This window comes from Ailuropoda melanoleuca, chromosome 6 (assembly GCF_002007445.2).
Source record: "Ailuropoda melanoleuca isolate Jingjing chromosome 6, ASM200744v2, whole genome shotgun sequence".
In the NCBI taxonomy this organism is placed as follows: domain Eukaryota; kingdom Metazoa; phylum Chordata; class Mammalia; order Carnivora; family Ursidae; genus Ailuropoda; species Ailuropoda melanoleuca.
Genome location: NC_048223.1, coordinates 53,857,468 through 53,882,925, shown reverse-complemented (window position 1 = coordinate 53,882,925; position 25,458 = coordinate 53,857,468). Strand labels below are relative to the sequence as shown.

General features: G+C 40.7%; 1 protein-coding gene across 10 annotated transcripts in view; it reads left to right on the top strand.

Moving 5' to 3' along the window:
• CHRM3 (cholinergic receptor muscarinic 3) overlaps positions 1–25,458 on the top strand; it is a 465,054-nt gene that overhangs the window by 139,892 nt on the left and 299,704 nt on the right. For 2 of the 10 annotated variants that reach the window (XM_034662438.1, XM_034662436.1), the window contains exon 3: positions 6,514–6,572. The exons of the other annotated variants lie outside the window; for them this stretch is intronic. The gene's annotated coding sequence lies outside the window, so the exon portion shown is untranslated. The remainder of the gene's footprint in view (positions 1–6,513; positions 6,573–25,458) is intronic. 10 annotated transcript variants of the gene reach the window in all.

Here is a 25,458-nt window from a genome sequence, read left to right as displayed (position 1 = left end):
CAAACTTTACATCGGAATCTGGGGATGTACTGTATGGTGATTAACATAATATAATAAAATAAAAAATAAATTAAAAAATATCCAAAAAAAAAAAGAAAACTCATACGCCATGAGACCCAAAGGGGAAAAAATAACACGAAGTGAAGCAATTCCAGTTTTGTATTCCTCAGTCTAAGTTGAAGTTCTCTCTCTGCTAAAGCATGGAGTAGCACGGGTGTGCTGTGCTTGTATTAAGTACATTACATCATGTGAGAGTAGGTTGTAGTACCAGAGTCGTTGGCTCATATACATTCCTTAATTAGAAATATAGTGTCAGATGTGCACTGCGAGCTTGTGACAAAAGGAACAAGGAAAAAAATGGATAAACAAAGTGTCAGCCGTGCACTGTGCTGAGCCAGTTTTCCAACTGGAAAGTCAGTCAATCATTTTTAGTGATTTTTTGGATGCGATATAATGACCTCTTAAGCTCAGCAAATAAGTGGATATTAAACTCTGATTACTTAGATTGCAGTGATAGATAAAGTAGCCTATTCCTGTTGGGGGAGATGAAAAATATCACAGCTATTATGCATCCCTTTAAAAAAATATTTCTTTTCTTTTCATGAAGCACAGCTTCATGTTAGAAAACTTACCTACTTTGTAGGTTCTCTGGATATATGATTTTGGTGGCTTTCCCAAATCAAGATCACTGAACTTTCATGCCATTGATGTAAAAGGCAATGCTTGATACAAAATGTGCTATGAAAGATTTTGCAGCCATTCTTGATAGTGGATTTTTAAATTTAGCTTTTTAAAATAACCTAGATTAAAAACTAATCTAGTCAAGTGATAACGTCTAAGGGCTTTTTGACAATGGGGCAGAAACAGTGCTGAGGTGGAGGAACTTGAATAGCTCATCGGTGCTAAGTTTGTCTTTTTCCACTACTCCATATAGAGAGCAGAAATAAGGGATTTCTGCCAAAGTAAAAATTGTTGACAGAGTAATTATCATCGAGTCCCCATTCTGTGTACTCACAACCTGCAAGGTATTGCATTCTAATAGGAGAGTAATTACTGCTGTTTCAGTGCCTACTACTCCTAGTGCTTGTCTATTAAAATATATTAAACAAGTTATAGAAATGTCAGAGTCTTGGGGCGCCTGGGTGGCTCCATCGGTTAAGCATCCCACTCTTGGTTTCAGCTCAGGTCATGATCTCAGGGTCATGAGATCGAGCCCTGAATCAGGCTCCACGTTCAGTGCAGGAGAGTCCCTTGAGATTCTCTCTGCCTCCCCCTCTGCCCGTGTGTGTGCAAGCTCTCGCCCTCTCTCTCAAATAAATAAATTTTAAAAATCTTTTTTAAAAAGGAAAAAAAAAAGAAGTATCAGAATCTTCTTTAATTAAGCTGTACGGGGAGTGGCCAGCAATCCCTGTACCGAGGGATGTAAGATTATTCCAAACTTTGCTGTGAAAGGGAGGAGAAGGGCAAGGGGGTCGACGCTCAGAGGCGAAGACCCTTTGCTGTTCTTTGCTCCAGCTTTTATTGGTCCTTCAGTATAATCACAAATCCTTATCACCATTTCTCAAGCACATGATGTGTGACAAGGTGTCTTACTGAAACTGGGAGGATCTGTGTATGGGAAAGACATGATAAGCTAATTTGCGTGTTCTGTGAGTTCTACTGAACATAGCCTAAGGGACAACGCATACATCTCTTAGATCAGAGGGCGACTGGGCTAAGAAAGCTTGGGAGAAGGCAACTCCCTGCAGCATTCCAACCGCTAGTAGTTCCCCAGGCCTCACCATTCCAAAGGCCTACGCCCTTCTTGCCCTTCCCCCTTCTCCGAAACCTTCCCTGCCCTCCTCCGCCTCCCTGTTGCATTTTAGCAAGCCAGGTATTATGGCTGATTTCATGCTCTACATTAACTCCAGCAAAGCTGGAGATCTGGCTCCCACTCTCTCAAGGAAAAAGGATGTAAGTTGCAAGCTGGAAATAGTAAGTCTAAGGCAAGGAAGAACTCATTGTATAGAAGGAGTTCCAGGTTGTTTATTTCAATTTTGTTATAATTCTCAGTGGGAAATTAACACAAAGTGGGGCCCAAAAGAGGAAGCAAATAAAAGTTGATTGAATGATGTCCCTGCTTATCAATTTCTGGTAGAGATCAACCACAAACTTAGACTGTATTACCAAAAGTGTTTATTTATTTTTTTTAACTTTAAAAAGTAACTGGATCATGGACTTTAATCTCATCGTTTCCTTTATGCTGTGGGCTAGGAGATCCTCAGGGGCTGTGTAAGGAAAAGCCACTTAATTAGTAAAGAGAGCCCCCTCCCTTTGTTCAGACGCTCTTTTGCCCTCCTCTGTCAGCATTGTTCAGACTTCAAGGGTGACCTCTGAATTCATCATAAAATCAGCTTAGTAGATTGCCAACAGCATTTTTAAATGAAACACGAGAAAACAAAAGATGTCAGAGTATATCCCATCATTACTTTTTTAAAGCCTTTGTTCCATTTATACTTGTATGTAGATGAGTCAGGTCAAAGGTAAAATGTGTTTATTATTAGGGGCCACAGTCAAAAAAAGTTAGAAAACCACTGTTATTTATCTAATCCGCTCTCATTCTTCTAAATTCTGTCTTTTTAATTTGTCTTTTTTAATTCACCCATTTTCAGAATCTTCATCTCAGTATCTCCTTTGTGTCCGTGTAGACAGCTCCCTGGTTCCTCAGTATCTCCCTCATGACAGCCGACATGTAGCATAGAGATCCCCGTAGTGCTCTCTAAATGTCCTTTGAAGTAATGAGTTCATGGCATTCTCACAGCAGTTAAAAATTTTTAAGTCCAAATGTGAATTTAGTTTTTAATCCCACTCTTTCTCTTCCCTTAATCCCTGTTAGGACCGCCGGTAATCACCATCATGCAGTTGCCCGTTGGAATTTCTAGTCATTTTCCTAGTTCCCTTGCTTCTTTAGCCAAAGTGAGTGATCAATCCAGACGATACTATCACCTAATGTCCTTTAAAACAATCCTATTCTTGGGGCACCTGGGTGGCCCAGTCAGTTAAGCCTCCAACTCTGGATTTCGGCTCAGTTTACGATCTCAGGTCGTAAGATGGAGCCCAGCATCAGGCTCCACACTGGGCAAGGAGCCTGCTTAAGATTCTCTCTCCCTCTCCCCCACCCCCACCAATACCTTGTGCACATCTGCCCTCCCTCTCTCTCCTTCTTTCTCTCTCTTTCTCTTAAAACCAAACAAAACCAATCCTGTTCTTTACCTTGCCATCACTACTATTTGGTCCTGTGATTTTATACCTAAACTATTGCAACTAACATTGTAATAGGCTCTTTGACTCCAGCATTACTTCCTTCCGGTAGGTCCTTGCTGTTGCCGTCGGAATCCTTTCTAACACACAAATCTGAGTATTTTACTCTTTGTGTAAACATTTCCCATAGCTACACTCCCTTTGCCTTGAGATTAAAATCCAGATACATTTCAGTGAGAAGAGGCCCTCCAGTATCTGACTTCAGGAAATTCTCTAAACATACCCAACCCTACTCACTCATACAGCTAACATTCCAACTCGGGTCGGTATTCTCAGCTATTACACATGTTAAGTTCTTTAGTGTTACTGGGCCATAGACTAGCTTATGTTCTCCTCTTTGCCTAGAATGCCTTCGCCTTCTGTTATACCTGGAAAATGCCTACACATCCATCAACATATTGGTTCAAGTTTTTTGCCTCATGTAAGAATTCTGAGTCCCCTGAGTCAGCTTCTCTGCCATTACTTACTACTTACTAAGTATTTATGGACCTGAAATCCTTCACTGTCTGTATGTTCATCTTCCTGTCCCTAATTGGGCTCTGAGCTTCTCTAACATCTGTATTGCCAATTCCGCTTTGTAATCCGAGATAGAACCTGTCTCAGTGCTTAGCACTGGAAGGGTTCTCCATGCATATGTGCTGAGTGAATTCTTATACCAAAAACATCTAAGGTATCTGCCAGTTCTCTTCCATGGATGGGACCTTCCTTATCCTCTATCCCCACTGTACCACTGGGATAGTTCTTGCTAGACTCATAATAAGTATGACACAAAATGATACTCACAATAGCCATTCTCCATCCCTTTCCCTACATCTGTGAGCTTTATAATCTGTGAAAATGTTGTATAAGCAAAGCAGTATGTCTCCATTATTCATAGTCCATGGAAACACCTTGATAACCAGTTGATATTCTGGACCTGGGTTAAGATCATGTTACATGAATTCAGCAGTTTATGTTCCTACAGTGTATTCCCTAAAGATATGTTCCAATATGGGCACAAACACATGTTTATTTATTTATTTATTTTTTTTAAAAGATTTTATTTATTTATTCGACAGAGATAGAGACAGCCAGCGAGAGAGGGAACACAAGCAGGGGGAGTGGGAGAGGAAGAAGCAGGCTCATAGCGGAAGAGCCTGATGTGGGGCTCGATCCCATAACGCCGGGATCACGCCCTGAGCCGAAGGCAGACACTTAACCGCTGTGCCACCCAGCCGCTCCACAAACACGTGTTTAAAAATTTTTTTTTTTCTTAAAGATTTTTATTTATTTATTTGACAGAGATAGAGACAGCCAGCGAGAGAGGGAACACAAGCAGGGGGAGTGGGAGAGGAAGAAGCAGGCTCATAGCGGAAGAGCCTGATGTGGGGCTCGATCCCATAACGCCGGGATCACGCCCTGAGCCGAAGGCAGACACTTAACCGCTGTGCCACCCAGCCGCTCCACAAACACGTGTTTAAACACTAGCTCTTAAAATCAGATCTTGGGGGGCACCTGAGTGCCTTAGTCAGTTAAGTGTCTGCCTTCAGCTCAGGTAATGATCTCAGGTCCTGGGATCCAGCCCAACCAACATGGAGCTCCCTGCTCAGTGGGGAGCCTGCTTCTCCCTCTGCCCCTTCCCACCACTACACTTGTGCACACCCTCTCTCTATCTCTCTTGCTCAAATAAATAAACAAAACCTTTTTAAAATAAATAAATAAATAAATAAAATCAGATCTTGGATTTCAGCTTAGCCTTGACCCTAATCTTGACCTTGAACACTGCTATACAACACATTTTCCTCAATTGCTTTATTATAATTAAAAGTTTTTAATTGAATACTGACAACTGACAATTTAACCACTGCATCAAATTTTAACATCAAATTCCGAGGGGCCGACTTTTTTAAACATAAGATTTTCTTCATAAGATTTCAGGGAAAGTTAGAAGAATTTCAAGAGAGAGCATAGTGACTGGTTTAATTTGGTAAAGAAGACATTCCTGTTGCAGAAAGCTAATCAACATTTCTTGTGCCAAAGTTGATGACATTGTTACGTTTCATTGGATATCCAGGATAGCTTATGTTTAACAAGGGAAAATATTGCATTTATTTTATAATTGTAGAGATACATAGCATTATTCCAATGACTATGATGTGCCCTACTCACACCTTTCCCCTTTTTTGCCATTGCAGTGCTCAGTTCTTAAAACAAGTGATCATTTCCAGTGTGTCATCCAAATCAACCATTAAGGGGAAACAAAACATTTCATGGCCCTTTTGTTTTGGAATGAACAGCAGGGGATGTCATGTTGCATTTTTCCAAGTAAACTTAACAGTGATGCATAGACTAACTAGATACCATTTATTCATACAAAAAGGTACAAATGGTGAAGTACAGTAGTAACTTGTATGCAAAAATTCTCTGGGACCAAAAATTTATGTGTGCAAAGAACAGGAAAAAAATATTGAGAAATGTTTTGTGTTGTAAAAAAAAAAATTAAACAATACCTTTATGCAAGCACATTATTTAGAAAATATATCAACACCTCTACTCAGTTAATAAATTTATAGTTATGTTAGGAAATGGAACACTGTTAAACTGTTTTTGCTAAATCTTTCTTTAATATATTCTGCTGTGTTATTGTAACCCAGAGGCTAATGATATTTTTATGGTCATTAATTAATGGTATTTTATGGTCATTAATTTTTCCATATTTTTATACACTTGAAAATACAAAAAAAGATACAAAAAGTAATACAAAACACCTCTAATCTTACTACCGAAAAAGTCCAAAGTAACTTCAAATATTTTTGTACTCTAGACTATTTTAAATTTTATTTTTAAGTAATCTCTATACATGGGGCTTGAACCTACAGTCCCGAGATCAAGATTTGCACACTCCACCAACTGAACCAGCCAGGTGCCCCTATATTCTAGACTTCTAAAATTTAAATACTTATACACAAATGTAGGATTACAAAACTCATACCTTTTCCCTCTTAATAATATAATACATTCCCATTTTCCATTTTTCTGTTCCTCTAATTATTATTCTAAAAGATAATTTAAGGATGCATAACCTTATGTCGTATGGGTGTACCATAATGTATTTATCCCACATTAGTGGTCATTTCGTTCGTTCCTTTTCATTCACTCTATGTGACAACTTTTGGGGGAAAAAATCTAAAAATCCTTTGGTATTAATCTCTGACTATGTCTGAATCCTAACAGCTCCAGCCCTAAGCCCTTCTCTGAAGATCAGACTCCATTAACAAAGACGCTGTCATCACGTGAGTGACTGATAGTTCTAAATTAGCACGTTTGCAATTGGACAGTGGATTTTCCCCATTCTACCCCAAACGGGCTTCTCCTCGATCTACCTTGTTTCCCTTTTCCAAACACTACTCCTATCCCAGGAAAACCAGGCAAAGCCTAGGTACTGTTTTTCTTCTTTTTCTTCTTTCCTCATTTCCCACACGTAATTCGCCAGTACATTTTATTAAGTCAGTGTTCATAACACATCCTCCCACTCTTGCAGTACCACCTAGCCCATCTAGGTGTGCCTCAGCCCCTATTGGCTGTCACTTCCCACTGGCTCTCCCTGCGACCAGTCTGGACACCTGTCACACCTCTCTTCTGCTCACAATTCTGTGGGGGCTTTCAGAACACCTCAGTAAAGTCCAGACTCTTTCCTGTAGCTGCCAGGGCCCCATATGACAGTCACCCGCCCTTGTCACCCTCATCTTCCACCACCCTCTTCCTCTTTGGCTCTTTGTCTGTCAAGCCTTGTAGAAAATCCCCTCCCCTCACACTCAAGTGGCCTCTTCCTTTTTGTTCAGGATTCAGCGGACGTGCCATCGCCCTCAGTGGCTTCCTGCCCAGTGCGTAGGAAAGGAGCCCCAACCTCTTTCAAACAGACCTCCACATTTTGTTTCCTGCATATGTGTATTATTTCTTAAATACTTGTATATTTGCTTATCATACATCTACTCATCAGAACGTAACCTCCGTGGAAGCAGAGAGAAGACTCAGTCTCGCTCACTCGCAGCTCTATCCCTAGAACCAAGAATAGTGCTTACTGTGTGGTGGAGACTAAATATTTACTAAACAAACAAATAAATCCATGGAGATGTATTACTTTAATTTGTATTAAATAGAAATTCTCAGTCAAAATTTTTTTTAACATTTTTTAACTTTTTTTTTTTTAACTTTTTGCATCTCAATCTTTAGTCCCCATACATCCAAAATACCAGTTTTCCTTCTCATCACCCCAGTTATGTGGCAAGGCTAAATTTCCTGCACCGCCCCCCATATCCCACAGTGCATACATAATTTTGTTTTGCCAGTTCAGTGGACAGTATTTAACCAATTTTTAAAATTTTCACACTAGTTTCTACCAGTGGGGCCCAAGTACTTTGAAATTTGAAAATCTTTCTCGTTAGAAAGCCCACTCACTTTTTTTTTTTTTTAAGATTTTATTTATTTATTTGAGAGAAAGAGAGAGAAGGTGCACAACCGGAGTGAGGGGGTAGGGGCAGTGGGAGAGGGAGAAGCAGACTCCTCGCTGAGCAAGAAGCCCCCCTGCCACGGGACTCGATCCCAGGACCTGGGATCATGACCTGAGCCAAAGGCAGATGCTTAACGGACAAAGCCACCCAGGCACCCTTCACTGCTGACCCAGTCCATGCAGGCCACGTGTTTCTGATGACATCTGGAAGTAAAGGATGAAGCAAATGGAGACACGTTTATTGAGATCTTGTTAGTATTTGTTTTCATTTAAGTACTTACGTATAAGTCTTTTGATCCTCACGACAACCCTAGAAATAGATATTATCCCTTTTTTCCAGGCAAAGAGATGTTCTCTGAGGGATTATGGTTCATCGAACTAACAGGTTGTAGGACTTAAACATGTGCCCAATCTGGCTCGTGCCAGAGCCTGAACTTTTAATGTGACATCGTAAAAATAAAAGGTTTGTGCCTGTCATCCAAAGCTTCTGAGCCTTGACCATTACGTTTCAGTGTGGATTCTGGATATCCGTGTTCTATTCAGAGCATTTTTAAAAGAAACAAGTGTCATTCCTTTAGAATAGTTTCACAGACTCGCTATCTGTTTTACTAAATAAAGGAAAGTTTCGCAGGTAGTGAAATGGAAGAGACCGGAATCCATCATTTATACAGGCAAAGAAATGATAAACTGCTCTTGCACATTTCAGCAAACCTTTTATTTATGCATGAATAAAATCGCATCATCAAAATTGGTGCAGATGGGATTTATATCATGTTCTAGACTTGCCTTCCTTCTCATAAAGGGTAATGTATCCTTTATCCCAAGGTTAATGTGGGGCGAAAAGGCAAGAAACCATGAAGGGATCCATCCAGGTGCAAACCCTTTCTTTAGATTATATAATCAAAATTATGAATATTTATTTGTTTCCAAGAATAAGTAGATCATCACAGAAATGGCTTCAATCAGGAAGATAAGGTCAGTTTAGAGCGTGCATGAAATTGTTAAAGTTCCCCAGAGAGCTAACTTCAGAAAGAGTCCTCAGAATGTCACTAAAATAACCAGTTTGGGCCCATAAAAAGTAGAAGAACAAGAATGGCTTAAGCTAAAAAAAAAAAAATTAAGTAAGAGGTTTGAACCACTTTTATGCTAGTTCTTCAGATGTATGAATGACCTTTTCATGATTGTTCCTATTTTATCCCAAACATTTAGCAATAGAATTCAATAATCGTGAAAAATTTCAAATGGGTTCTCAGAATTCTAAGTTTTTATGCTATAGCAGTCATCTATTTCGGGGCAAGGAGGCAACGTTTTAATGAAAAAGTTAGGTTTTGTGATTTTTTTAATTAACAGGAGGTGGGCATAGGGAACTACAGTGTCTTCATTTATGGAAACTGTGCACACAGCTCAGTACACATTTGACAAGAGGCTATTTGTAGGAAGCTAATTTCGAGTGGAAACAAATAGTTGTGAAAAATGAGGAAATCCTGCTTGGAAAAAAAAAAAGTGTGACAGGATCACATCAAATAGGAGTGTTAGAGTAATTTACTATTCTAAGCAATCCAGCAGCTGGTTTATCTAAAGCGTTCCTCTTTTTCATAAGCCCTGGAACAGGGACAGGAAATGGCTCAAAAAGCATGCTGACTTTCCTCTAACAGATTTCTGTAAAACTTTAATAGCAAAAAATGAGTTTTAGAAGCTCAGCTCTTAGCCATTTTGGGGACTCTTTAATGAGACAATGCATATATTTCTAACTTTAGTTACTCAGAAATTATCCTAGAATGGAGAATTTTCAAATAGAGTAAGGATAAAAGGAAACAAATTTCTGCTTATGTCATTCATAAAAAGTGTACTAGATTGAACTCAATACTTAGAATCAGTCTCAGAGAACAATGAAGATTTTGGCTAACCATTGAGAAAACAATCCAGAGACCTACTGTAAAGTAGGATGTATGTAACATTTTATAAAACTGCACTTAATTGTTCCAAATAAGGAGATAGTAGGACTGGTATAAATAGTAGTTGGAATCCCAAAAGATACAAGAACTAGAGGAGATAAAGGAAACAGGTAAATCATACAATGTAAAAAAAAATGTATCCTGAAAAATATTTAATGCAACTAATAACCTATAGGTAGGATTATCTTTTTAAAAAATCATCCCAAGAGATTTGAGTGAAATCTCTTTATAAAGTCCCCCGCCCCCCCCCCAAAAGTAAAGTTTCCTTACCAGGGGCTGGGGGATGGGGAAGATGGGGAGGTGTTGGCAAAAGATATAAACTTTCAGTTATATGGTAAATAAATGAGAGATATATCTTAGGATGTATGATTCCACTGCAGTGGTTAGCCATTGCAACTAACGATATTTTTACATAACAAAATGCATTTTTCATTGGAATTTTTGTCTCCTTGACTCTAGATTTTATTTGGGTTGTGGAGAACAAAAATCAAATGCTGAGTATGAGTTTCCCAATGTCAGCATAAAAAATTACCACAGGGGCCTGGGTGGCTCAGTCAGTTAAACATCTGCCCTTGGCTCAGGTCATAATCCCAGGGTCCTGGGATCAAGGCCCTCAGCTGGCTTCCTACTCAGTGGGAAGCCTGCTTCTCCCTCTCCCGCTCACCCTGCATGTGTGCGCACGCTCACTATCTCTTTCTGTCAAATAAAATAAAATCTTTAAAAAAAAAATCAGTACAAACTTTGTTTATTTTCTCACAGTTCTGGAGGTCATAAATCCCAAATCAAGATGGTGACAGGCTGCAGTCCCCGCATGAAGGCTCTAGGGAGAATTCTCGCTCTTCCAACTTCGGCAGCTGGTGGCATTGCTTGGCTTATGGCCACATCGCTCTTATCTCTGTCCACATCCACTCTTCTTCCATATGGGTCAGATCTCCCGTGGCCTCCCTCTTGCACATCAGACACATTTAGCGCTCACCCAGGTAATCCACGATAATCTCCCCATCTCAAGATTCTTAATCACATCTGCAGAGACTCTTCTTCCAAATAAGATCACAAGTGCAGGTTCCAGGGATTAGGGCCTGACATCTCGTGGGACACATTATTTATCTACTCTATGCTGCATGGAGTTTCCTTTTCTCAAGTACCTTTAAATCTAATGTAGTTTGTGGAACATATTAAAATGTAGGTGTTAACTAGAGCTTTTTGTTAATTAAAACTAATCAAAGCTATCATAGCTGTAATAGTACAGGATAGCGGGGATTTGGGGTGAAAAAATCAGCCCTGTACTCAAATTACTTTTTACCCCAAATACTTCATCTGTTCTCAATAACTAAGGTCATACTATAAAGCTCTATGGTTCTGCGCTAATTAAATGTTGTAGAAACCAAGTTTTTAATGTTTCAGTACAATTTATTTAATTTATTAGAAATTTATATTCCAAAGTTTCTTGACACGTTTCGCCTAAATGGTCCTCGATGTGTATTGAAAGTACATTAGAATACTTGCTCTTAGGTATTTTTAAACTTCGGTGGTTAAGTGAACTCTCCTTTGTTCTTGTTCTGTTTTCTAGTGATAATTTCCTCACATTCAGGCAATTTGTTCATGGTAAAGAAATTAGGAAGATCAAAAAACAGCTCTGGTCTGGTCTTGTTTTGTAACATGTCCAGCTGGGAAAATGATACACGTTAAAACACCACGTGAACAAAACACTGTATTCATCCCAAGCATCTTTGATTGTGATTCAGAAGCATGTCTGCAAGAGCAGACCAAGCGATAGATAATAATGTGAATCCGGAGATTATGTCATTGTAACTGTTATTATGTTAATTAGTTTAACTGAATGACTGATGTCCAGCAAGACATTACTCACTTTGGAATGCATTTCACTGGCAATTTATCATAGTAATGAGAGGCAGGAGAGACATATTAGTTCCTTAAGTGGCAGCAATTATACCTGCTAATGGAAAGAGAAGCTGTGGTTATTAAAACACACTGTATGTTTTGCTTCAGAGTTGGTCATCTTTACTTAGATGCCTGATTTCAGTTCCTTTTAATTCAGATTCTTCTGTGTACATTTATTACCTTGAAGGATTCTCCAGTCCCAGGTGAATTACTTGCTTTTTATTCTAAATTTTTGTCAGATACAATGGGATTTGAATTCCTAGTGGGGCATGAACATTTCTCCTAGGAATGCGGATTTGAAGGGAACTTTGTAGAAACTTACTTGCTCTCTCCATTGACCCCACGTTCATAGAGAAATATTGGCAATTTAGTTACTGAGCTGTAGGCTCTTCCACACAGCCAGGCTCCTCCCTTATGGATCAGTGGGTCCGCGGCAGAGAGGCGGTCTGAGAAGAAAGGGTGCCCACGGAGTGCAGCTCTCTCTCGGTAACAAATACGATCCCTTTCACTGAAGACAAATACATACAATGTGTCTGGTGCAAGCTCATTCGCAATGATAGATTAAAAAATCTTTGCAGAATGTACCAAATTCGTGTGGAGTGAAATTAACCAGATCAAGATCTTTGTTCCAGGATGACTAGAAGAGCTAAGAAACACATCACTGTATTGAAGGACTGAACGAAGTAACCCTGTATTTCCTAGCTATCCCAGGAACTTCAAATGAATTCTTTGCCACAATTTCATGATTGCCCTTTCTTAATTGGAAATAGTGTTATAATATCCTATCAAAGAAATATTTAAGAATTATTGTTAGGGGCTTTCAACCTACCTCTGACCTCATTAAAACCAGTAAGCTCTCTTTAGGTACTTGCTCTCTACTTTAAGAAAGGAACTTGATGACGTCCTTTTGGCGCTGGAGTTAAATGCTCTCAGTGCAACACATATATACGGAAAAAATACAGTTCCTTTCTTTTAACCCTAAAACACTTTCGGAATTTATTCTGAAGCAGTAATTCAAGCAGTGCCTTAGGTACTGCTCATTGTCTAGGGACATGATCGGCTTCAAGTCACCCACCACTCCCGTCGGTGAAGACTTCTGTACATGGAGGCGAATGTGTGGCTTCCATGATATTACGGAACATGTGATCCACATCTCGGCACGAGGCTGTCTGCTCCGGGCTCCAGGATGCTTCCCCACCTCCTCTGCCCCAGTTTCCTGTGACACTTACTGATGAAATCTGGATGAGTAGCAACCTCGAGGGGGGTCTGTTATGGCAGTCTGTGGTTTTCCCTGGCTGACTCCCCATTTCTTTGACACTTGCTGGTGGGTTCTCTCTAGTTCCCCATGGGGTCTTCACTGTATCCCATTCTGCTCCAGTGAGGCTGACACTCTGCCGTCCCTTCCCCCTGCTGTGATGGCCTGCTCTGGCCAGTCTGCACACAGCCCCTCAGCCACTTCTGAGCCTGTCTCCACTTCCAGCAACTGAGCCAGGCTAGGAAATGGAATTTGCGTGATCTCCCCTATCCAGCCATGCTGGGCAGCCACGTTCTCATCATGGGACTGTACCCCAGGCTGGTGTGGGCAGCCTCTTTCCAGAGTCCAAGTAGGGAAATGAGACAAAAGCCCTGGTTTGCTTTGCTTTGCACTCTCTTCTTTAACCTGCCCTCCCATCCCATGGACAGCATGGAGAGAACAAAGTAGGAATACATACCCCTTAGCCTTCTCCCTTCTCTCCTTTTTCCTGGGCCTCCCCTCTTAGTCCACTCTTCCCCAGGATCCACAAAAGGCAGCTTTTCCTGGATCATATACTTCTTCCGAATAGAAGCCGAATCTTAATCTCTAATGAAGAATAGGGGCACGATCTCTGTTCCCCGGGTTATCTGCGATCCGAGTACTCCTCTGCTTAGCTCCTGGCAAAGTAAATGAGAGCAATGGGAATTCAGCAAGTCTGTTCTCTACATGTCATGCCTGGCTCTCATTGCCCCCTGCTAGAGAGAATCAGGTTCTTTCCATTCTGAGCCCTTGACAGAAAGAGAAAGACTACATTGGAACTTAATTAAAGGAGAAAATGTAGAAGACATTGGTTTAATAATTGCAATCACATTATCTCTAGTACTTACATAAGTGATGTGTGTATGCGTACATATGTAAGTATAATAGTCTTGTCACCTGCTAGCTATATGGCAATAAGAAATCTGCTTCACTTTGTAAGCTTTGGTTTGTACTCTTTAAGATGTGGCTATAAAAACACCTAACTTGTAGGGTTGTTTTTTAAAATGGTAAACAGGGTTTAGTAGGTGAAATGATAGGTACAGTCTTCAAGAAACTTTGATACAGATCTCCTCATGATCTTTGACTCTGAACTCAGAGTCATTTCACAAACAGGCACAGTTAACTCATTGCATAATAACTCAGATGGCTACTATGAAGTCTATCAAAAGAGCCTTTGTAATGATTTTAAACTAAGAAAAATGTAAATATGATGGCAGCGCAAATTATCAGGAGATGCATTTTTGTTTTGGAGGTAGGTTAGTAATTTCAACCAATTCGTCAAACCTGTGCCTTTGGAAAATGATCGTATCCGTTGGGGTTGAAGAAATCCACTCCCCTTCATACTAAGAATTCTGATTCCAATGAGAAAGAATAATTGAGAGGGGGCAGAACAAGGCGTCAACTTTATTGCTAATAAAATCAAAGCTGGAGAACATTGGTTTACGTTGGTGCTGAAGTGGGTTTCCCAATACTGACCGTCAAAGACGTAGACCGAGACAGCAGAGCTGGATGGAATCTGGTGTCCTCACAGGGGTGGAATCCGTTCATACAAACATCGAGAGTGGAGGGATGTACAGGCAGCTCACTTGAGCCCTAAGACATTTGTATTTTAAGATGACTTCTCTAGGTTTATAATTTCCCCCATCGTGTGTTATTTTAGTAGTTTAACTTAATTCTGAAGATTCATCTAAAATTGGCTAGCTACTCCCTTCCTAGGAAATCAAAAAGGACACTTATGTTATACTTTTAAAAAAACACAACAACAGAACAAAGAAAGGTCAGGGTGGCGCTTCTCATACGAACAGGTCAGAAGCTCCTGCTCTCGCTGGGAGAGGGGAGAGCCATCCCAGATGTGGAAAATCTCTTCCCTTTACTTCCTTCAAGTTTTTACCAACATCAAACAGTGCTGTGATTTGCGAACGGCCAGACTGTCAGACACACTCAGATCTCTAGTAACACTTGTAGATCAGTTTTATTTGCTTGAGGCTGAGCATTGATCTGTCCATTGTTTCAAATAATTGATAGTTGAGGGCACTTTTTAAATGAAAACTCTGAACCGGATAAAAGATGTTCCCTGAAATCATGTATTGTGCTCAAAAATGTGAGCTGGGAAATACACTCTGGAGAGAAGTAAGTGACTTGGCTAGAGGTAACCTTGGCGAATGGGGCATATTCACATTATCTGAACCCCTAGCTTTGGGTAAAGAGGTTCCCATTCCTTCTCATCTAACCACTTGCAAACAAAAATAACAAGAAATAAACTCACACTTCGTCCTCTCTGATAGTCAGGGCTACCGCTATGAATAATTCTGGGAAAATGGGAGGAGGGGAAGGTGCCAGATTAAATTTAGGGATTTATGTGAAAGTCTACAGCGAATTGGAGTCCCTGGTGCCAAACCTTCTTGCCTGCCCAGTTAGAGATGACAGCAGCTACTGAACAGGGATGCTGGGGAGCTCTCTCTTGATATACTCACTCTACCCGGAGAAATAACCTAAAGATCATAACAATTAAGGGGCTAACCAATAAAAGTCACTGATCAGGCCTTTGATCTCTCTACCACGAAGTGGACAAGCCCTCCCCAATGTCCCAGACCTTCCAATGAGCTTTTAGGGCTTTGCATGTTATTAAGAACGGACAGCCAAGGAGCACAAGCTATTTGAGGAAAGCCTCCAACAGAAGTGTTCCAGAAACATAGAGCAGAGAAAATCACAGGGAAAAATTTTAACAAGGAAACAGTACAAAAGCATCTCTCAAAACTTAAGAACAAATGTCTTCAGTTTGAAGAGGCATGCCATTGTCCTGTGCTTGAATGAATTAAGATTAACAATGAGGCACATGACGGTGAAATTTAGAGCATCTTGGAGCCCTGCTCTTTGGTGTAATCTCCGAGACATGTCCTCCCCCCCAAGGAACCACCATGGACATGCGCCTCCTTGAATATGGCTGCGTGAAGACAGTCACCACCAGCTGTCCCTTCCCACAGTAACATTCCATACAAGCCCTACTGCTTCAGACTTCTTTATTCTTAGCGATTTCTGTCTACCACACTTCATTACTCTCCCCTGATCAGTCAGGGCAGTCCCAGGCCATCAGAAGTCTCAGAAATGCCCAACTCCAAATGGAAGTGATCAAAGCTCCGGTTCCCTTTCTCTTAAAAGTAATCATTGTACTGATTCCTAAATTCAGATAGATATGTGGACACTGGACATTCCCATCTTTCTTCCCACTGGAATTCAATCTCTCGATACTGGTCAATGCGTTAGAGGAGAGCTGACTTCTTTGACTTCTTCTTCCAAGCCCTGGCTCAGCCAGTATGTCCTGTCAGCTACCACTTAATTATAAAAGTACCATGTGCTGGACGCCATGCTAAGTAATTTACTATAATCTCAACTTACTTTTACACGCATCCTATGGGGACGTTACAGCATTCCACATTGAAACTTGGATTTGACCTAAGGCTGCCTTATGAGCCATTTTGCCACCAAAAGCTCCTGCAAGTTGCCACCTAGGAATTACAGATGTGCACGGGAGTACAGATGGGGGTACTGGGGGAAATATTCCTTTATGCAGAATGATTTTGAGCCCTGGGGGATTCCCACAGTGAGTGCTGGAGATCCTAGACCACCTTGATGAAATGGAGAAAAGATACCAATGTATACATTTTTCACAAATTCAGTCCTCTCTTCCAGGCACTTAGGTAGATCAGAGATATTGCTAATTTTCTGTCTGGAATGGAGAAGTGTATCATTTCTAGACTATATATCAGTAAATTATTGTTAGAAATGTGATACTGATGAAGGTCATGTTGAATAAGATTTCCTAATTCAGTATAAACTTGTATCAGGACAATGTGCATGTTTTTCAGCCAGAGTGCATCATAATTAATAATCATCAGCAATGAGCAAATTCATACATTTTTATTTGTCTCTACTGCTCTTTTAAACCAGTTTATTTAAATGAAGCCTTCTATTTCCATTAAGTACTTAATACATCAAATCTTTGTTCTCAAGGATTATTGGATTTTTATGCATCATTTTGATGTAATGATACGCCCCTGGTCAAATAGTTAAGTAAATAGTGACAAGGAAGGCCAGTTCTTCATGGGTGTGATCTGGGATGTTTGTTATTTACTCTCATCCATTGTCTCAAATTTCTTTTAAAGGAACTATTTTTATTTAGGAGAAATCAAATCATGTTATTAAGGATAACACAAGACATTTCCAAAGTACAGAGAGAGGAAAACTAGCTTGTATACTTTACATCTAATCCTCCCTTATCTGTGATTCTTTATATCCGTCTTGGAATTTAACTTTCACTTCCAATACTCTTCCTTCTCCAGAACATACTTACCTTCTGCTTCGCTTAGCAGGTAGTGCATACCCTCCCATCCCCGCCAAGCTTCCAAGGGTTCTCTGGCATTGGGAGGACTTTGACCTGGGCCTTGTTCTCCCATGGACATAGAGAGCAGCGAGAACCCCATATCTTTTCTTCTCTCCAGATCCCTTCCCATTACAAAACTTGTAATCTGGCATCATCCCTTCTCCTACTGCCCTTCAGTGCCCTTCAGTGCCAATTGCTCCCAACTTGGAGCTTCACTTACCCTCTAATCCTTCCTTCCTCCTTCCTCCTTCCAGAGCTGTGCAGATTGTCTCACAGGGCAGTTCTGCTGAGGACCTTCTATGAGGTTAAATTCATGAAGATGAGGCTACTGAGTAATAGTATATTGAAATATCGTCAAGAAAAGATTCTCTGTAGAAAATTACTTTGATTACTTTGATTAATTTAACACTGATCTATCCCAGGGCCAAAACTTGGCCGTGGCTCTCTGGCAGGTCCTGGAAATTCTCTTCTTTAAGCCATATTCTTCCCCAAGTGATTGCTAAATTCCTTTAATGATTTTACTACATAAGAAAGAGTTATTGGATGAGAACAAAATTATATTAAATGCACTTAACCTATATTAAAAACAGTCACTTGTAAATGTCTGTAATCTCATAGAGCAATGCAGTAGCGGTCCCCATAACCATGCTTTTTATCTGCTTTAATTCTCTTGCAGGTAGCAGCTCTTCTGGTCAAGGATCTCCTTTCACTGGCCTTCAGGTCCCCCATTAAATCTCCTCCCTCTGGAATTGTCCTGTTGTCTTCTAAATGATGGCGCTAAGTTTTGCTCAGAGCAAAACTTGTAGATATATTAATCTCATCCTTCTACTAACTTTCTCGTTTCTGGACCCCAAGTCTTCCTGTAATTCTTTCCCTGAGCTTTAACATTCTGGACCTTGTCTTCCACACCAGGTCCCCGCCACCCCTAGAAAGATTCCTAGTCAGTTATTCGGTTGGTGATGGAGGCTGGGTGTGGTCTCTTGTCTCCTGACTGAGCAGTCTTTGTAGAATGCTGGGACTACCCAGCTATCATCACATCTGAGAGCAATCCGCACCAGCTCACCCAAAAGTCCATCAAGAGTTAGTCTTTTATTCACATACAACTAGCTTTTGGTAGGGGGAAGAAAGATTTGATCTTCCCATTCCTTGCCCCATTTTAGCTGATGCTCAGCAGAGCAGCCAAAGTGATCTTTGTAAACCATAAGCCTGTTCATCTCACTCTATGGCCCCTCACTTCACTGAGTCAAAGCCACAGTCTTTATAGAGTCCGAAAGACCCCACATGGTTGGATGTCCATTTCCCATTGGGCCCCCTCTTCTGCTTCTGCCTCTCACCTCTCTCCAGCTGATTGTCCCTGCTGGTCCTCACATGTGCCACACATGCTCCCACCATGGGGCCCATGCTCTGGCTTTGGGCCTGGAGCACTCTTCCCAAGATACACGCTGGGACAATGCCTTCACTTGGTTCCAGTCTTTGACGAAATCTCACTTCCTTTACCAGGCCTACCTAGACTGCCATGAGGAATCGAGCAGGCTGTCCCTCCTGCCCACTGCACCGGGGCACATCCTGTCACTCTCAGCTCACTTTATTTATGCTTTTTTTTTTTTTTTTTTTACCATGTGCCCGTCACTTTTTGGCATTCTCTATAATTTACTTTTTTACTGGAGTTATTATTTATTGTCTTATTCCTTCTGTGATGATTATATTCAGTAAGTGCAATGATTTTCATGTTATTATGATTATGCTTGTCATCACCATCATCACCATCATCATCACCCAGGACAATACCTGACACATAATAGGTCTTCAAAAATATGTGTTGAATGGAAGGAACAATCTTAGCCAATTGACATCTTGGCCCTAATGTTATCCTTAGAATAGAGGACACCGTTTCAGAATTTACAGTGCTGCTCTTATAGTGTCGGAAACTATGTCTTGCATTTGCAACAACGTGGATGGAACTAGAGGGTTTTAAGCTAAGCAAAATAAGTCAATCAGAGAAAGACAGTTACCACAGGATCTCACTCATATGTGGAATTTAAGAAACAAAACAGAAGATCATCAGGGAAGGAGGGAAGAATAAAACAAGATGAAATCAAAGAGGGAGGCAAACCATAAGAGACTCTTAATAAGAAACACACTGAAGGTTGCTGGAGGGGAGGGGGTTGAGGGATGGGGGATGGACATTAAGGAGGGCACATGATGTAATGAGCACTGGGTGTTATATGAGACTGAAGAATCACTGATCTCTGTCTCTGAAACTAAAATGAAGGAAGGAAGGAAGGAAGGAAGGAAGGAAGGAAGGAAGGAAGGAAGGAAAGAAAAGAAAAAAGAAAAGAAAAAAAAAGAAAAGAGAAAAGAAAAGAAAAGAAAAGAAAAGAAAAGAAAAGAAAAGAAAAGAAAAGAAAAGAAAAGAAAAAAAGAAAAGAAAAGATGGAGCGCCTGGGTGGCACAGTGGTTAAGCGTCTGCCTTCGGCTCAGGGCGTGATCCCAGCGTTGTGGGATCGAGCCCCACATCAGGCTCCTCCGCTATGAGCCTGCTTCTTCCTTTCCCACTCCCCCTGCTTGTGTTCCCTCTCTCGCTGGCTGTCTCTATCTCTGTCGAATACATAAATAAAATCTTGAAAGAAAGAAAGAAAGAGAGAGAGGAGGAGGAGGGGAGGGAGGGAGGGAGGAAGGAACTATGTCTTGATTCTGATACAAAATAAATGTCAGTATAGTGAAACTCTTCAAGCCTCACATGTCCAAAGAGAAGGACTAAGGGATTTAAATTAAGGAGACCCAAGTTGTTTTGCTTTTCCAACCGGGATATTATTTTTGTGCTTAAATTTCTCTTTTTATGAAAATAGATTCAAAACAAAGATTCCCTCTGTTTATTAGCATTCGATCTTTTTAAAAGGCAGAACTCTTTGAGTAAAGTAGAACAGAAAGTGGGGAAGGTTCTCACATCTCTGGTTAACCAAAGTCATCACCAGTCTGTTGTGCATGAAGAGAGAGAAACTGCAAATCCTAATAAAGCCCAGGGATAACCAAAATAAATTGTATTATTTTAATCCTAATATCTTCTAAGAGTCTCCAAGGAGGGACCAGAGTCTTTTTCGACTTCCTGTGTTTCTGAATTCATTGGCTCGCACCCCCTCTCACTTTCTAGAGAACGTAGAACACCTTTGAGAGTGATGGTTAGCTTTGCCTCATGCCCAGGACACAGAGTTCATTCTGACTCCTGATTTAGGTCACTGGCCGACGTGGGTGGGCATTGAAGATCCTGGATGTTTTGTAGTGTCTTGTCAAGGGATTCCTGTTTTCTCCTAGGGTGAGCCAGTCCTTTGGGTTCTATGCTAAACTAAGATTCCTTTCTAGAAGTTGGAAAAACTAGAGGCTTTTGAGCCTGGAAAGCGCCACGCTCAGTGACCTCAGTGACAGCACCCACGGGCAGCTACTCGTCAGGGCTGGAGCAGGACGGCTGGGGGATGACATCCTGGACCTGGAATGTGTGTGTAGTCCCACAGGCTGTGTACCTTTTACAGTTTTTGAACACACGCACACTCATATTTTGATTATCTTTGTTGTGACAAAAACCCCACGTGGCATTAGATTTACCGTCCTAACCATTTCAATGTGTACAGTTCAGTGTTATTAAGTACATTCACAGTGTTGGTCTGCCCACCTCCAGAACATTACATCCTGCAAGACTGAAACTCTACCCCCATGGAGCAGTAACTCCCTGTACCCTCCTCCTCCCAGCCCCTATAACACCATTCCACTTCCTGCGTTGCTGAATTTGACTCTTCTAAGAACCTCATATATGTGGAAACATAGAGTTTTTGTCGTTTTTGTGCTGGTCTTGTTTTACTTAGCTTAGTGGCCATTAGGCTCATCCATGTGTAGCCCATATCAGAATTTTCTTCCTTTTTTAAAGCCAGATAATATTCCATTGTATGGACACACGATGTTTTGTTTATCCATTCATCCTGCGAGGCTAGACCTCTCCCCTCATCCTATGCTCCTCCTCCCAGGAATTGTAGTTAATGGCAATTTTAAGTGAAATAATCATGGTTAGAAGTACTTGAGATTATTCAGAAAGTGTCATCTGAGAGAATATTAGAATGACTCTTATTTTAAAGCATGGTTGAGAGAAGTAACTGGTGAGCAAGTGTGGTCCATGATGAGGAAGTAATGAAAGTTCACCATGCTCCATCGCAGCAAAGAAACCTGCATCTCCTCGTTGTGACCCTCTGAAAAACACACATTGTGCTCACAAACACATAGGAGCAAAATCCTTCTGGGTAAAGACCAAACACATAGAGATTTTAGCTTTAAAACTGAGTTATTTATTTCTCCATATAAAAACATTTCCAGGGGCAAGAAATGATCACAAACAATCAAGAATTTTTTCTTTTTTTTTTTTAAAGATTTTATTTATTTATTTGGTGGGGGGAGAGCACAGAGGGAGCATGAGAGGAAGAAGCAGACTCCCTGCTGAGCAGGGAGCCTGATGCGGACTCAATCACAGGACCCTGAGATCAGGTAATGAGCCGAAGGCAGATGCTTCACCAACTGAGCCACCCAGGTGCCCCACAGTCCAGAATTTTCAAGACCATTTGAGATCTTTAAACTGAAACTGAAATATTAGAAATGTCATCTGTGATTCATTCTCTAAATTTGTAAAGGACTCGAATCCAGAGGCTTCTAATCATCTCCAGCTAGGTGTTGTTCTGGTCTGTAGCCTTTTCTTTCTCCTTCCTTCCTCCCTTCCTCCTGCCTTCTCTCCCTCCCTCCCTTTCTTCTTTCCTTCTTTCTTTCTTTATTTGTTCACTGATAAGGTTATGATATGACCAATACTCTTTTAATTTTATTTTAAATTGAGAAATCCAGGGCGCCTGGGTGGCGCAGTTGTTAAGCGTCTGCCTTCCGCTCAGGGCGTGATCCTGGGGTCCTGGGATCGAGCCCCACATCAGGCTCCTCCTCTGGGAGCCTGCTTCTTCCTCTCCCACTCCCCCTGCTTGTGTTCCCTTTCTCTCTGGCTGCCTCCCTCTGTCAAATAAATAAATAAAAATCTTTAAAAAAATAAAATAGAATAGAATAAAATAAAATAAAATAAAATAAGAAATCTTTCTTTGTTCGAGTACATTTCGAAAACCATGGTGGAAAACAAGCTGTTCAGAGAAAATTCATAATGAAACAGTTCTCACATCTGAGGGGGAGATGGGCCAAACCTGTAGGCCAGCTCACCTGGGACTGACACATGATCTTCCCATGTGGGGGGTGGGGGGGGCACACGGCAGGTGTCCTTACCACCACACGCATCATCCCCTCCCCTGCCTCACAGTCACAGAGCGATGGGTTCTATAAATTCTTAAAACTGTTGGCAGCATGCCCTTGCAGTTGGGTTTGGGAATAATGATTGCTTCTGAGTACAAACTGTTTAATAATTTTGCATCGCTACCTATTCCATTGTAAAACTTCTGCATAAAATGCACCATGTTTGAATGTAACATTCTGGTTTTTTTTTCCCCAAGTCTTGCTTCCTGTCAGAATTATGTCTTGGTTGCCATTTCGAATATGCCCAAGCCGTGCATTACCCTGAAGGAGGCAAGTCCTGTTTACAGCATCCTCACTTCCTCTGTCAATGCCATTTCCCTAAAGTGCCCATGATGGGCATTCTGATCCCTCCTGAGAATCATTACAGTTCTAGCAAAACCCTGCTCATGAAGGAAATGACAGACTTATTAATGTGAAGACATTAATATCTTATTATGTCATTCTTCCCAAGGGTATGTGCATGTTTATAACGGTCAATGCTTTGTGCCCGAGGAATAGCACTTGCGGGGAGATTTTGAATGTCTACAGTGAACCAAAGAGATGAGACTTCTTTTTGTGTGATGTAGGTTCTGGAGCACCCCTGAAGTCAGATCACACAGATGATGGTCCTTACAGAAGGCCAGCTAGAGCTTTTACAGTCATTTATAGCCCCAACTACGTGTGTAATTATAGTGAATACATTTCTTTCTTTCTTTTTTTTAATGACTTTATTTTCCTTTATTTGACAGAGAGAGAGAGAGCACAAGCAGGGGGAGTAGGCAGAGGGAGAGGGAGAAGCAGCCTCCCCACTGAGCAGGCAGCCCAATGTGGGACTTGATCCCAGGAGCCTGGAGTCACGACCTGAGCTGAAGTCAGAAGCTTCACTGACTGAGTCACCTAGGTGCCCCAACAGTGAATACATTTCTGAATCCGTGTCTCATGGCTTTGCAGTTTCTGGTACAAGAAATGTTTGTGCACATTTTTGTATTTTATATGTTATATTTCATATTTTTTATATTTACCAGAAATATTCCTTGAGTTTTACTAAGATATACATTACATATATTTCAGTGATGCCACTTTGTTCAGAAAAATTAATAAGTTAATTATGCACCTTACTAATATTATTTAGCTCTGGATAACGACTTTTTCCAAAAATCAGATCTATCAGTAAAGTCAGAATTTACTACCATGGTCAACATTCAAAAGATTATGCTACAGAATCTTAAGGACATTACATTAGAAGACACACTCTATCATGTTTTAATTGGCTGATATTGTTTTTGTCATTAGTATATAACCTCTATGTGACTATTTTGAAAATGATCTAAATTACCAGAATGGACAGACAGGAGTGTGTTGGGTTTTATAAAATGATTCTTACTATCCTGGGTTAAGCCCTTTATTAATTACTATTTTTCAGCAGTCCCAAAGCCCAGATGAATATCAGAACTACCGCACGCACATTTTACACCAGAAGGTCACCAGGACTCCGCCCAGAGACCTGACCCAGAATTTCCTGGTCTTCCACCCAAGATGCATAGTTGTAATTGGCTCTCTAAGTGGTTCCTATGCAACTGGGTGAACACTTGCTGGGGACCATTGAGAACCAATAATGTGCAGTTACCCTGTTCAGAAAACTCGCAGTGACTCTGAAGTTCCTCAGTCCCTGTTTTATTAAGTAATGAGATCCTTTTGACTTAGCATTCTAAATTTATTTATTTATTTGGGGAGTGGGGGAGAACACATGCAGGGAGGGGCAGAGAGAGAATCCTTACGCAGACTCCCTGCTGAGCTTGGAGTCCACTGGGGGGCTTGATCCCAGGACCCCGAGATCATGACCTGAGCCGAAATCAAGAGTCAGCTGCTTAAGTGAGTGAGCCACCCAGGTGCCCCGACTTTACATTTTAAATTCTCTCACTGCCCCATTATTATATTTATAAGCATGAATGTCGCACCACTTCTCTCAAATAAGGGGATTGAATTCTATTCTGGCATGATTTATGAAATATCTGTTGAATGAATGATGAAGTGAATGAATGAAGGTATCATGACAGATCTTGTTAAATGTCTTTCTGACCCCAGGTTTTATTATCTCCCCCATTTCCCTAAATTACCAATCTGCCAACCCTAACAAAAAAAATAATGAAGTTAGTTTGACCTAGACTGGTTTTATTAAACCCATAGTGATCCTTAGGGATTCCCCAGCCTCTTTTCTTGATGTCCTTTACTAGGCTAATCCATTATAGAATCATTTCAGGAATATCAAACGTATTAGTCTCAATATTTAGCAATGACGTTGCTTTTGGGAAATTGGAACAGCAGGTACATTTTCCAGAATTATAGGAACTCTTGGTGTTTTGTATATGGTTTTAAAGGTTACCAGTCAAAGCTAAATATTCTTGCTTGTGGATTCTTTCAGTACCTATAAAGCTATTTCCCTGGAGGCCACACTTGTGAAATTCGCTTCCAGAATCCCCTGCATAATCCCTGCTTTCATATAACTAGAGTTTGGATTTCATTTTAGCAACTTTCCCATCCACTCAGGAGCTCACTTTTCTTGACAGAGAAGACAAGAAATATGTTAAAACCTGGAGAATTTTCAGTCTCTTTCACTTTCCTTTCTCATCCAGGAACATAACTCGATTGCCCAAAAGCAGTCAATGTGAGGTTTCCTTACTCCTAAAATAATCCTTCTTGCCTTTAATAAGTGTTGTGCCCTTTAACTTATTTTGAATTTTAGATCTTTTAAAATGTGTTTTGCCAGTCCTTCTTAATAGCTAATACTTCATCCTCACAGTATGACAGACATTGCTGTAAATACCTTATATGTAGAGATGAACTTAATAATCTTCAC